Here is a 14,893-nt window from a genome sequence, read left to right as displayed (position 1 = left end):
TTACGTTTTGCCACTACAGGGAATGCACTGTATTTCAATGTATGTGACAAACTCTGCTAGTTGCTGTCCTTGCTGGAAGATAAGAGAAGGCGCTTCTATTACTTATAATTAGTTTTTAAACCTTTCCTTCTAATGATTTTAGTGATTTTATATATATGTAACCAAAGATATAGATTCCAAAGTAGTTATACATTTTATATTATATATATAAAAATATGAAAGTTATAACTACGTCAAAATCTGTATCTATGATTATCTTAAAGCAACTTGACTAAAACCTATTCTTAATAATATAGTATTTTGTATAGAAAAAAATACTTAAAAGAAACAACTAATTGGTGTCAAATGTTCTTAACTAGGATAGCAGCTACATTTGCACATCCAATCTTATTAAAGATTGCTAAGAATTTCAGACAAGTCTTTGCCACACTCGTCTGTCAGTCATATCCTGCAAAGCTTGTTGGGGGCTATCGTCGGCCATTTTATGCTGTTCTGTCATGACTAGCCCTAACTCCATGGATCCTGTGATACATGCCCTTCTGTATCAGCCTGCCATGAGGGACCTTGTCAATGCCTTGCTAAAGCCAATATAGATAACATCCACCGCTCTGTCCTCATCAATCATCTTTAACACTTGCTCAAAAAACTCAATCAAGTTTGTAAACATGACCTCCCGCACAGAAAGTCATGCTGCTTATCACTATTAAGTCCATATTTTTCCAAATGTGAATAAATTTTGTGCTTAATAATCTTTTCCAATTATTTCCCTATCATTGACATAAAACTCACAAGCCTGTAATTTCCTGAATTATCCCTGTTGCTCTTCGTAGACAAAGGAACAATGTTGGCTATTCTCCACCCCTTGCCTGTAACTAAGGAGGATATAAAGATTCTGAACAAACTCCTCAGCAAATCTTCCCTCACCTCCTTCAGTATTCTGGGATAGATCCCATCAGGTTCTGATGTCTTTTCAACTTAATGCTTTTCAAAACACCCAGCAGCACTTCCATTTTTATATTGACATGCCTAGAATATTAACATAGGCTTCTCTAGACTCACCATCCACCATATCCTTCTCCTTTGTGAATACCGGTGCAAAGTATTCATTAAGGATCTCATCCACATCCTTCAGCACCAGGTGTGAATCCCCTCCTTTGTCCTTGAGTGGACCTACCCTTTTCCAGCTATCCTCTTGCACTTGATAAAAAGCCTAGGGATTTTCCATCAAAATTAAATTTGGTTTTCTGCCATTTCCCGCCTCAGGCGACTGACTGTGTGGAGTTTGCACGTTCTCCCCATGTCTGCGTGGGTTTCCTCCGGGTGCTCTGGTTTCCTCCCACAGTCCAAAGATGTGCAGGGTCAGGTGAATTGGCCACGCTAAATTGCCCGTCGTGTTAGGTAAGGTGCAAATGTAGGGGTATGGGTGGGTTGCGCTTCGGCGGGTCGGTGTGGACTTGTTGGACCGAAGGGCCTGTTTCCACACTGTAATGTAATCTAATCTAATCTTCACCTAGATATGTTTCACTCACATCGGTTTTACGTTTGGCTTCAGTCGTGTTTTTGCTTTTGGAAGAGTCCCTTGTGTGTGGCATATTAATGCTGTACTCTCCACGCCTTTCAGGAGTTTTCTGCACTGAAGGATTACATCTTTGCAGGATTTGCTTAATTTGTTGTACTTTTTTTGATAATTTCCACTGACACATTGGCCTTTCCATTTAACAGGAATAGTCAGGAGACAACGTGTGATGTTGAACTTGCCAATCTTTTCTGAAACTCTTCACTTGTGAACTGAAGGCTGTTATTGCTCATCACAATGTTAGAAATGTCACACCAGTTGACAAGTGCTTTTGGGTTTTTGACAATCATTGTAGTCAACTAATCCCCTTTCCAATCGTAAGAATAATAGTCAGCTGTGACAGATTTGTTGCCAGCTTCATTCATTATCTGTCTGGGATGTCATGTGTCATCAGCTGCTCTCCAGCTTGTTTTAGCTTCATCACCATGACCAGCACTGCACTGTCTAAATGTGGTCCTTAATGTCATTTTGCATACTTGGCCAACAGATCACATGCATGCACCCCAGATTCCCTCCACTCAACTCCTTATTGCTTTGAGACAATGTGTCATAATGGCTGACAATTCTTCTCTTTATCCCCGTTATGTGCTTATAGCATGTTCACGTCCTTGATGCTCTCTGCAATCCTTTTATTGCAGTTTCTTGAAGTAAAAGATCGTGATCAAATAGGCAATGGGCCGAGGTCTGGTAGATGGCGTTCAATTTAGATAATTGTGAGGTGCTGTATTTTGGAAAGGCAAAGGACTTAAATACTTAATAGCCAGTTCCTGGGGAGTGTTGCTAAACAAAGAGACCTTGGAGTGCACGCTCATAGTTCCTTGAAAGTGGAGTTCTAGATATGATTTGGAGATGCCGGTGTTAGACTGGGGTGTACAAAGTTAAAAATCACACAACACCAGGTTATAGTCCAACAGGGTTAATTGGAAGCACACTAGCTTTCGGAGCGTCGCTCCTTCATCAGGTGATAGTGGAGGGCTCGATCGTAACACAGAATTTATAGCAAAAATTTACAGTGTGATGTAACTGAAATTATACATTAAAAAATTGATTGTCTGTTAAGCCTTTCATCTGTTAGAATACCGTGATAGTTTCACTTCTTTCATGTGTAAATCACAAAATCTTTTTTTAAAAAAGTTGCATTCTTGGGTTAGCTGTTAACAATGGTGATAGCTAGACAATATGTTGAAGGTGTTAACCCCCTGTGTTCTCTGTCTATGCCATAATGTTTAGATTGATTCTAATATAAAAAGTGAGATAACGGAGTTTTACATAAATTCATGCAGTTTTTGAGCTCAGAGTTCTACATGAATGCATGCAGTTTTTGAGCAAAGTGCAATGTAACTCTGCAAGTACAAATTCACCACACAAAATATATGTGTGCATGTGGGTCTTTGTCTGTGTGTGTGTGTGTGTGTGTGTGTCTGCCTGGGGTGGGGGTTGTGAGTGTGAGAAAATGTCTGTGTGTGTGTGTAGTGAGTGCAGAGTTTCTTAAGTCTGTGAGGGGGTGCTTGTGTGAGTGTGGGAGTGTGTGTGTCTGTAAGGGTGTGTGTGGGTGTCTGTGTGCACGTCTGTGTGTATGTGTGTCCGTGCGTATGTGTGTGCAGGAGTCCCTGTGTGTGTGTGTGTGAGAGTGTGTGTGTGTAGGAGTGTCTGTGTGTGTGTATAGTGGCATGGTGGTCACCTGTAATGTGACATGAACCCAAGGTCCCGGTTGAGGCCCTCCCTATGGGTACCGAACTTAGCTATCAGCCTCTGCTCGGCCACTTTTCTCTGCTGCCTGTCCCGAAGTCCACCTTGGAGGATGGTCACCCGAAGGTCCGAGGCTGAATGTCCTGGACCACTGAAGTGTTCCCCAACTGGGAGGGAACCCTCCTATATGTTGATTGTTGTGCGGTGCCCATTCGTCCGTTGTCGTAGCCTTTGATCGGTTTCCCCAATGTACCATGCCTCCGGGCATCCTTGCCTGCAACGTATAAGATAGACAACATTGGATGAGTCACATGAGTACCTGCCATGTACACGGTGGGAGGTGTCCCCATGCGTAATAGTGGTATCTATGTCCACAATCTGACACGGCTTGCAGTGTCCACTGTGACAGGGTTGTATGGAGTTGTCCTGAGAGCCGGGCAGTTTGCTACAAACAACGATCTGTTTGAGGTTTGGCAGTTGTTTAAAGGCGAGTAGTGGAGGTGTGGGGAAGGTCTTGGTGAGGTGCTTATCCTCATTGATAATGTATCACAGGTCACGAAGAACATGGCATAATCTTTCAGCTCCTGGGAAGTACTGAACAATGAAGGGTACCCTGTCAGTTGCAGCCCGTGTCTGTCTCCTGAGGAGGTCATTACGGTTCCTTGCTGTGGCACATCGGAACTGGCGGTCGATGAGTTGAGCAACGTACCCCGTTCTTGTGAGGGCATCCTTGAGTACTTCCAGGTGTCCGTCACGTTCCTCCTCATCTGAGCAGATCCGGTGTATGCGTAGGGCCTGTCCATAGGGAATGGCTGTTTTAATATGTTTTGGGTGGAAGCTGGAGAAGTGTAGCATTGTGAGGTTGTCTGTGGGTTTGCGGTAGAGTGTGGTGCTGAGGTGTCCGTCCTTGATGGAGACGCACGTGTCCAAGAATGAGACAGACAGTCGAGAGTAGTCCATGGTGAGTTTGATAGTGGGATGAAACTTGTTGATGTCACTGTGTAGTTTTATCAGTGACTCCTCGCCATGGGTCCAGAGGAAGAAAATGTCATCAATGTACCTGGTGTATAATGTTGGTTGGAGATCCTGCATAGAGAAGAAGTCTTTTTCAAACCTGTGCATAAAAATGTTGGCATATTGGGGTGCAAATTTGGTCCCCATGGCTGTTCCGTGTGTCTGGATGAAGAACTGGTTGTCAAAGGTGAAGACGTTATGATCAAGGATAAAGCGGATGAGTTGTAGGATGGTGTTTGGAGACTGGCAGTTGTTTGTGTTGAGTACTGAGGCTGTTGCCGCGATGCCATCCTTGTGGGGGATACTGGTGTAGAGTGCGGAAACATCCATTGTGACGAGGAATGTTCCAGGTTCGACTGGTCCATGGGTGCTGAGTTTCTGTAAGAAATCCGTAGTGTCGCGACAGAAGCTGGAGATCCCCAGTACAATAGGTTTCAAGATGCCTTCCATATAGCCAGAGAGGGTCCCATTGCACGACACGATGGGACGTCCTGGTGTGTTGGCTTTGTGTACCTTTGGAAGGCAGTAGAAGTCACCTACACGAGAAGTACGTGGGATGAGGGCACGTAGGGAACTCTGAAGGACTGGATTCAAAGTTCTGATCAGTGTGTTTAATTCTCGGGTGTGTTCTTTGGTCGGATCAGCTGTTAGTTGCCTGTAGTGTTCCTGGTTGTTCAGTTGTCGGTACATTTCCTTGCAGTAATCTGTTCTATTCTGAATGATAATGGCTCCTCCTTTATCTGCTGGTTTGATGACAATGTTGTCATTGGTTTTGAGAGCCTGGATGGCATTGCGTTGTGAACGGGTGATGTTTTGCTCTACCTTGTGGGTACGGCCGATGCATCTGGCATTTATATATTTCCTGACAGTTTGAGCATACATGTCAAGCCCAGGGCAGCAGCCCTCCGGTGGGGTCCATGTTGACACCTTCTTTGATCGCTTCTCTACAGATCCCTGTGATGACTGTTCTAGTTCATCAGTGGGCTCAGTGGGATCACTGCCGGCACCTTGAAAGAATTCCTGGAGTCTCATTCGTGTGATGAACTCCTCCGTGTCTGCTGCCAGAACCAACGGGTCCATTTTGGTGGTGGGGCAGAAGTTGAGACCCCTACTCAGGACTTCAATCTCTTCCGGTCGAAGGGTGTGGTCCGATAAGTTGACAATAGACTTCCCCGCAGTGATAATGTTGTCTACTGTGGTTCCAGGGCGGGCTTTGCTATTACTGGTGAGAATGCCAAGCTTCTCCAGTTTTTTGTTCTTGCCGTGCATGTACGTGGTGTAGTTTTGTTGCCTTGCCTATTTGGCGATGTCACGTAATTGTACTGATGTACCCTGTGTGCAGGCTGTGAGTGTGGACTCCATCTGAATTTCAAGGTTGTGACGCCTGCTGTAGAGTTGGTGTACGAGATGATTGAGGAATTTACAAGAGGTCCGATGGCAAAGTCTCTCTGCGTAGTCTGTGTTGTAGGTCGACCTAAGTGGGTTCGTGATCCGTAATCCTTTCGGGATCTTTCCTGCTTGCCTGCATTCCTGTAGAAACTTGATGTCTGTGTCGATATGTGCAATCTTCTTGGAGATCCTCTCCACTTTAAGCCGGCGGTTAGTGGTGTCGATAGTGGTCATGATTTGGAGATGCCGGTGTTGGATTGGGGTGTACAAAGTTAAAAATCACACAACACCAGGTTATAGTCCAACAGGTTTAATTGGAAGCACACTAGCTTTCGGAGTGTCGCTCCTTTATCAGGTGGTAGTGGAGGGCTCAATCCTAACACAGAATTTATAGCAAAAATTTAAAGTGTGATGTAACTGAAATTATACATTGAAAAATTGATTGTCTGTTAAGCCTTTCATCTGTTAGAATACCATGATAGTTTCACTTCTTTCACATGTAAATCACAAAACCTTTTTCTTAGCTGTTAGCTGTTAACAATGGTGATAGCTAGACAATATGTTGAAGGTTCTAGATAGTTCTAGATAGACAGGATAGCGAAGAAGGCATTTAAGATGTTTTCCTTTATTGGTTAGATTGTTGAGTACAGGAGTTGGGAGGTCATGTTGCGGCTGTCCAGGACATTGGTTAGGCCACTTTTGGAATATTGCGTGAAATTCTGTTCTCCCTCCTATCGGAAGGATGTTGTGAAACTTGAAAGGGTTCAGAAAAGATTTACAAGGATGTTGCCGGGGTTGGATGGTTTGAGCTATAGGGAAAAGCTGAACAGGCTGGGGCTGTTTTCCCTCGAGCGTCGGAGGCTGAGCAGTGACCTTATAGAGATTTATAAAATCATGAGGGGCATGGATAGGGTAAATAGGCAAAGTCTTATCCCTGGGGTTGGGGAATTCAGAGCTAAACAGCATTGGTTCAGGGTGAGAGGGGAAAGATTTAAAAGGGACCTAAGGGGCAAATTTTTCATGCAGCAGGTGGTGAGTGTGTGGAATGAGCTGCCAGGGGAAGTGGTGGAGGCTGGTATAATTACAACATTGAAAAGACATATCAATGGGTATATGAATAGGAAGGGTTTAGAGGGATATGGGCCAAGTACTGGCAAATGGGATTAGAGTAGTTTTGGATATCTGGCCAGCATGGATAAGTTGAACTGAAAGATTTGTTTCTGTTCTGTACATCTCCATGACTTTATGATTCTATGAACTAGAAATTTGCATCTTCTTGTATAGCTTGCTTGATTGTCTGTTATATTCAGTGTCTTTGCCGGGGTGATGACTTCCAGAGCGTGTCATGCTGCTGTTTCACACTGAATCTGGAAGATTTCACACTCTTTGGTAGTTTCTTCCACTTCACTTATCAGGAAGGCTGTCTACAATGCATAACTGTTTCCCTGCTTGCTTGTCACATCCAGGTGATGTCTCTATAACTGAAAATAAAATTCTTTGCTGATGCTTTGGAGCAGATAGGAACAGTTTGAGGAAAATCCTTCAAAGTGATTTGTAGTTGAACTTAACATGTTGTCTCTTCAAGTCAGTATTGATTAAAATGTTTGCAGGCAAAGCCAATGTCTAAGCATGGCATGTTGGCTCAGTCACAGCACCAGGGACCTGGGTTCGATTCCAGTGTCGAGTGACTGGCTTTGTGGAGTTTGCACATTCTCCCCAAAGATGTGTAGGTTAGGTGGATTATCCGTGGGGAATGCAGGTTTACAGGGATGGGGCAGCTGGGTGGGATGCTCTTCAGAAGGGAGGAATGGGCTAAATGACCTGCTTCCCCACTGTAGGGGTTCTATGATATGATTCTCACTTTTTCTTGATCCAGGCACAATGAGTTTTTATTTGTGTTAACTCCATAGAATGTAAATACACTGGTTAACCCATTTGCATTAGGTTTGTTTCATGCTCTGTCTCACTGACATCAGAGTGCAGGGTTGCATCATCATTTATATCATCATATTACAGCATTGCCATTGCCATTACTAGGGGTTGCATGATTTTCATGAATGCTACTTCTTGTTCTTTCACTGCACATCTCTGGCTCTGAGTTAGCAAAATGGTTCACATTTCGACAAAAAATTGAACAAGGATTTTGACAAATAGTTGCCCAATTGAACAAACCATTGCATTGTTTTTACACTTGTTCATCACTACATCACTGTTACGCCCTCACCTTTCACTATCCAGGAAAACATCAGTAGCTGTTAGTACTTGGCCAGTTTACTTGCCTTTGGTATCTTTAATTGTAATTTTTTCTTGGTGAACTGGTCAAGTTGAACTGGCGAGCTCTGTCAAGCAGTCACAGTAGCTTTGGCTTACGGTCTGCATGGTTTCTTCCATTGTGAATCCATAAACGAGCAGATTAACTCAAACTTCCACTCTGAGAAGATCACTGACTACTTCACGTTGTCTGCATTGATATCCTTGTGGAGCAGTGGAAATGCCAAATAACACGTGCAACTATCTCTATTTCCTCAAGGGCATATAGAATGTAGTTAGAAAGCTGTTGCTTTCATTTAACTCCATTTATCAGTTACCACCCTTCACATTTAGGGTGGTGAAGATTTTTGCCTTTGCAATTTGAGGCAAAAGCCCTTCAATGGTTGTCATGTCATGTCATGTCATGTCATGTCTTCAACATTTAGATTCTTTGGCTCAATGCATTCTCAATTTTCCAAGTTATTTCACTGCTACCGTGCGGCTAATCCATTCTATAACAATCATCACTTTCATGATTACTTTTTTCTTTTCCAATGTTTTAATTGAGTTTTTCAGGCTAGCATTAAGGGCAGCTGGAACTTAGTTCGGCAGATGTTGAATTGATCTTGCATTCCCAATTGCCTTGAGAATGTATTCTCCTGGAAGACTACCTCATCCAGTGGACATATCATTGCTCTCATTAAGGTGCATTTTATGGTCAGTAGCTTAGTTTGTTGTATGATGTTGTAAATCTCTTTTGGCACATTGAGAGTTATCAGTCCAAGAGTTAGGTTTGCTTTGGTTGAAATGAGTAGCATTTGCTTGCCATCTATGATCTGGAACTCCAGGCCCATATTCATGCTGCTGTAATGGGGCCACAGAGTAATTTGTCCTTTCAACACGAGTGAACCACTATCATATAAGCTTAACCTTACTTTTGAGGGCTTCAATTTTAGATTACTATGTTGGTAAACCTTTGCACCTGTTCACAAACCTTTACACAGGTTGTGAAAGTCGTGGTGTTGCAGGACACACCAGTGTTTGTAGCCCAGTTGGCCGGACATCTGCTTTGCAATGCAAAATGATGCCAACATCATGAGTTCAATTCCTACACCAGCTGAGATCACCATGAAGAATTTGCCTTCTCAACCTCCCTCCTCACCTCAGGCACAGTCACTCTCACATTAAACCCCACCAGGTATATCTCTCTCATGAGTGATCAGCCCTACAGTTAGGGAAAACTATTGCAACTTTATCTTTTTATCTGGCATTTATGTTGACCTACTTGTAAAGACCATGTGATTTTATATTTCAATTTTTAAAAATTTGTAGACAGAAATGAGAAAAGAACTGTTCTAAAACCTGTGATTGCCGGAGGATTGCTGCATGTAACCTGGCACTCATAGTGAATGTTATTATACAGCTCAGCAGGTCTGGAAACAGTTGTTACAACATAGTTGCAGAGAGCTGGAGCTAAGGGGTTGTATGCAAATACAGCTGTGGTTGTCAGCTAGTAACTAATTGGTCTGTGAAGTAGTGACCAGTTATTGATGATGGATGTCTTCTGCGTGCCAGTAACTATGTGATTAGTCCTCTGGTAACGAAAAGGGCAGCAAAAAGCATGCAGAGAATTCTGACAATTGTCTCTCTATTCTCTGCAGTAAAAAGCTACTTATAGCCAAATGAAAACCAACTTATTTTAACTCAGTTTTTTTAACCTCCAGAAGTGCTGGAAGTCATTATTTTTAATTAATACGCCAGAGACCTTTATTACTTATGAACCAAACCCCAGTGCCTCCTGCAAACCCAGTGAAAGCCTCCAGAGAAGGAAGACTGAGTAGCATCATTCTGACCAGTAAAAGAATCATCTCAACAACACTGTGAACAGGAACCACTCAGCTGCTTATCAGTCTTTCCATTTATCCACAATATCCCTTTTCCCCATGTATGTGATAGGAAGTTTGCAGTTTTAATATGCTGACAGTTCAAAATTGCTTATCTGTAACTAGAGTGTATTTCTTTGCAATAAAAAGTAATTATTTTTAAGTACAGAATCTTGGTCCATGCTTTCTATCAACCTGGATCTGAAAATCAGATAAATTAGGGATTATTTACATACTATTTAAAATCTTTAACTTTTGTGACTCCAGGGAGTCATGGAGTTTGATATCCAATTAGATTAGATTACATTACAGTGTGGAAACAGGCCCTTCGGCCCAACAAGTCCACACCGACCCACCGAAGCACAATCCACCCTTACCCTACATTTACCCCCTTACCTTAACACTACAAGCAATTTAGAATGGCCAATTCACCTGACCTGCACATCTTTGGACTGTGGGAGAAAACCGGAGCACCCGGAGGAAACCCACGCAGACACGGGGAGAATGTGCAAACTCCACACAGTCAGTCGCCTGAGGTGGGAATTGAACCCTGGTCTCCGGCACTGTGAGACAGCAGTGCTAACCACTGTGCCACCGTGCCACCCACCAATGTTGTTACCTCAGCAGATATGACAAAGTTTGATGCCTTGTCTGAGTTAGATTTATTCAAACCCAGAGACGATGAGGGTCTGATTGTGGTATTGGTAAATAACACAGGTGAAGGGAAACATCAGGTTCTGCAACACATTTAAAATGTGGCACTGGAAATGACAAATGATTTTCTGCAGGTAGAAGAGTTGTGCTAGCAGGCATAAGGAAAATTTCAAAGACCACATTGATTGACTTCGTAGCTACGTTGAAGGTAGCATTGCTTGGCAGAGCTAAGAAGGCCGAAATAATGAGCAAGTTTATAGCTTTAAAACTTGTCCTTAAACATTTAGAATGAAATGTAATGTTGCATTATAGAACACATTTGCTGCACACTGGAAAATAGACAAGCAGAGAGGCTCAGAAAAAAAAGGGAGAACCCAAGTTATGCAGACGATAAAAACATCTGTTCTCGCCAAGTGATAACAAGATGCTCAAAGGCAATTAAGAACATTTGCCTTAACATCAGTGAGAACATTCATGACTGTTCCCTTGTAAAATTAATGACAATGTTTGATTCTGACCTCGAAATGAAACTCGGTTATCGTCAAAAGCCTCGTCAGGTCCTATCAATTATAATGGATTCTTACTCCCCCTTGCAAGCTAGACAGACACAGAAGGAAAAACATGTTTTCTGTTACAAGTCCCTGACTTGAGAGTTCAAAAGGACACTAAGGAGAGAGAGAGAGAGAGAGACAGAGAGAGAGAGACCATTTTAGTGCTAGAACTGCCAAAGCCAGTAGAAAATTAATTCTTTGTGCTTACTTGCCAAGGATTGAACTTAATTGCATTTTTGAGACTTTATGATGATTTTGAGTAGCCATTACTGGTTATGAAATGCAAACGCTGTAAAAAGTAATATTGATGAAGCCTTAACTTACTTGCTGTTCTTGCAGACCATTCTACAGACCTTACAAACTGCCCCACTGTCAATTCTAACTAATCAGATCTTATGTTTTATTTGAATTTGAATCACAACCCTGAAAAGATAGCATGTTTAATTCGATACTAATGAAGTTTAAATGCAACTTTACCGTAACATTTCAGCGTCAGGTACAGAATGATTCTGTGCTTAAGATAAAAAGCAAGAGTCTGCTCCCAGCTTAAAATTACTCTAAACCTAATATTGAAGAGAATCTGAGACAATCTGTTGGAATGCCATTTTATGGTCAAAAGTTTGCCCTCCTTGCTAAGAAGCCATTTTGTAAAGCAATGACATCAGACATGCAAGCTGTGCAAGGTTACCTTATGACATCTCCCACTTAATTCATGCTGGTACTTCTTTATAGGAACTTAGCTCGCCAGCAGATGCCTAACTTGGCTGGATTTGTTTTTCCCACCTGATGGATAGCTCAAGGCCTGAAGGAGTGATCAGTCACGTGCACATAGACCTATCAATTAACTTTCCTTCCTTACAAATTATTGTCTTTTACTGTTGTGCGGTGTTTTTTGTAAAGTTTTTGTATAAAGGAAGCCTGTTTGTGACAGTAAGACAGAGTAGCCTGCGAGGGCTCTTGAAGGAAGAGTGGTTCCCTACTCTCCTAGGTTATTAGAACCTAGTTAGTTTAGCTTATAGGTATCAGTGTTATGTTGTAAGAGTGATGCTATTGGTAAATAAAGATGATGACTAAAATTAAACTAAACTGTCTGTAAGAGGTTTTTTATTCCAGGCTCCCAAAGAGTACAATCGCAGGGACGAACCGAGAGAGGCTTATAGGTTTGAGTCCACAAGGTATAACCCTGGGTTGTCTCAAATCTGTACTTTAACAATAAGTTGAGTACTGGCAGGGCACTTTGGTTTCCAGGAAATACAACACAGACCATCACTTACTCTGAGAAGTGGAACACCAGAATCAAGTAATACTCAGGTACAGTCAAAGTGGTTTGAGCATGCTGAAAAAGGAAGAAACTAGAGATGACAGAAAAAAGATGAGAGAAAAGCAGATAAAGAAAGTACAAAGGAAAGTGAGATGGAATTATGAAGACAAGAAATGGAACTGAGTAAGCTAGAATTAGAAGTACAAGAGAGAGGAAAAGACAAGAGTGCATGAATATCAACCGAGAATGTTACAGTTGAAACAGATGTCAAATGTTAATGCCATTCATGGGAAGAATCTCAGGCATAATTTGAATTCCAGTCAGGAAAGGTTTAAGTTTGCACAGGCCTAACCAAAATTTGAGGAAAAGAATATGGAGGCATTCCTCACATAACTTGAGAAAGTCGGAAAAATGGCTTGGGCCGCTTCTGCATTGTCCACGCAGAGGAAGTTGACAGGGTAAGCACAGGAAATTTAAACTTCAGTATTGGAAGAGGTTTCTTGAGATTTTGATGATGGAAAGACCACTGTATTGGCTCAATATAAGTTAGTGCCTGAGACATATCAACAAAGGTTCCAGGATTTCGGGAAATAGCTGGGGCAAAGCTGTATTGTTTTCAAAAGGGTTAAGCAAAATAATATTGACAGGTTGATAGAAGCATTAAAAGCTGAAACCAGCTATATGGTTCTTAGTGAGATTATCCTCTTAAAGGAATTTAAAAACTTACTTCCTTCCATGATAAGAACTTGCGTGCAATTCTGGCCTCCATCCTATCAGAAGGGTGTTGTGAAACTTGAAAGGGTTCAGAAAAGATTTACAAGGATGTTGCCAGGGTTGGAGGATGTGAGCTACAGGGAGATGCTGAATAGGCTGGGGCTGTTTTCCCTGGAATGTCAGAGGCTGAGGGGTTGAAGGTCTGGACCCCAGATGGGGTGGGGGTGGGGGAGGGGGTGGGAATGCTGGAGGGGGAGCCGTGGAAGGGGGTGGTCTCTCTGTTCCACTATCGGTCAATAAACACGAGCAATCGGTCTGGTTCTTTAAGGCTTCACACTTTATTACTCACGGCCGGGCACAGATCATCTAGTAACACAGAGGTTAAACACTTGAATGTTCTTCAGAGGAACAGCACGCAGGGCTTAAAACAAAGACATTTTTATATTTTTCTTAAAGTGAGGTACAGGTCACAATTGTACAGTTCATTCAAACAATTACCAATCAATTTAACGAAATGGTTTTATTGACAGCAACTTAACGCAATGATATCTCCTGGGAACCAACCTTGTTTTCCAAAACTTAAGCCATTCTTATCTCATGAACTGAGTTTTTGCAACGGCACTTGAAGGTCAGTTAGGATGGCCAGTAGTGTCTTATCTAGTCTAGTTGTTTTTATGCTGTAAAGGAAGCATTGTCTGCTAATCTTTGTTGAGACAGACTGTGGTCAAGTCAGTTATGCAGCTTTAGCAGGGTTAAAAGCCATTTTATGCAGCTTAGAGCAGAATTGTCAATTTGCAGCCGAGAAGCCATTTTGTTATGTTATTTGCATTAAGAAGCCATTTTATTGCCACCTAAGTTAGTAAGAGCATGCATTAAGTGGTAGATCTTGACAACAACTATTTACCTCAGTCTGTATTCAGATTTCAGATCCTCATTTAGATAAACATTATGGATGAAAATGGAATAGTGTAGGTTAGATGGGCTTCAGATTCATTCCGCAGGTTAGCGCAACATCAAGGGCTGAAGGGCCTGTGCTGTGTTGTAATGTTCTATGTTCTGTAGCTGTTCCTGCTGAACCTAATCTATTTTATATGTGAGTGGATCCAGATTTTTCTGGAAACTATTAATTCTTTAATTGGTTTGTTAATGTAGAGCTTGCATTTCATTCCACTATCGTAAGGACAGACTGACGGGCAGAGGGGGTGGGGTGGCCATGTTGGTAAGGGATGATATTCAGTCCCTTGCGCAGGGGGACCTAGAATCAGGGGATGTAGAGTCAGTGTGGATAAAGCTGAGAAATACTAAGGGTAAAAAGACCCTCTTAGGAGTTATCTACAGGCCCCCAAACAGTAGTCTGGATGTCGGATGAAAGTTGAATCAGGAGCTGAAATTGGCCTGTCGCAAAGATGTTACCACAGTTGTTATGGGGGACTTCAACATGCAGGTAGACTGGGAGAATCAGGATGGTATTGGGCCACAAGAAAGAGACTTTGTGGAGTGTCTCAGAGATGGATTCTTAGAGCAGCTGGTGCTGGAGCCGACCAGGGAGAAGGCAATTCTGGATCTGGTATTGTGCAATGAACCAGAATTGGTCAGGGACCTCGAAGTGAAGGAGCCATTGGGAAGTAGTGACCATAATACAATAAGCTTTAATCTGCAATTTGAGAGGGAGAGGGTACAATCGGAAGTGACAATATTTCTGTTGAATAAAGGGAACTATGGAGCTATGAGGGAGGAGCTGGCCAAAGTTCAATGGTGCAATACCTTAGCAGGGATGACAGTGGAGGAACAATGGTGGATATTTTTGTGTATAATGCAGAAGATGCAGGATCAGTTCATTCCAAAAAGGAAGAAAGATTCTAGGGGGGAGGCATGGGTGGCCGTGGCTGATGAGGGAAGTTAAGAAACATAT

At 42.4% G+C, this 14,893-nt stretch overlaps 1 pseudogene; it reads right to left on the bottom strand.

Annotated features, from left to right (window-relative positions):
* Nucleotides 1–5,902, bottom strand: LOC148152070 (uncharacterized; annotated as a pseudogene).
* Between the last annotated feature and the right edge of the window lie 8,991 nt (nt 5,903–14,893).

Source organism: Chiloscyllium plagiosum, unplaced genomic scaffold (genome assembly GCF_037043375.1).
Source record: "Chiloscyllium plagiosum isolate Xiang-an unplaced genomic scaffold, Cpla_swu_hap1 HiC_scaffold_1, whole genome shotgun sequence".
Taxonomy (NCBI): domain Eukaryota; kingdom Metazoa; phylum Chordata; class Chondrichthyes; order Orectolobiformes; family Hemiscylliidae; genus Chiloscyllium; species Chiloscyllium plagiosum.
The sequence above is the reverse complement of the archived record's forward strand: the minus strand, read 5'-3'. Positions and strand labels throughout refer to the sequence as shown.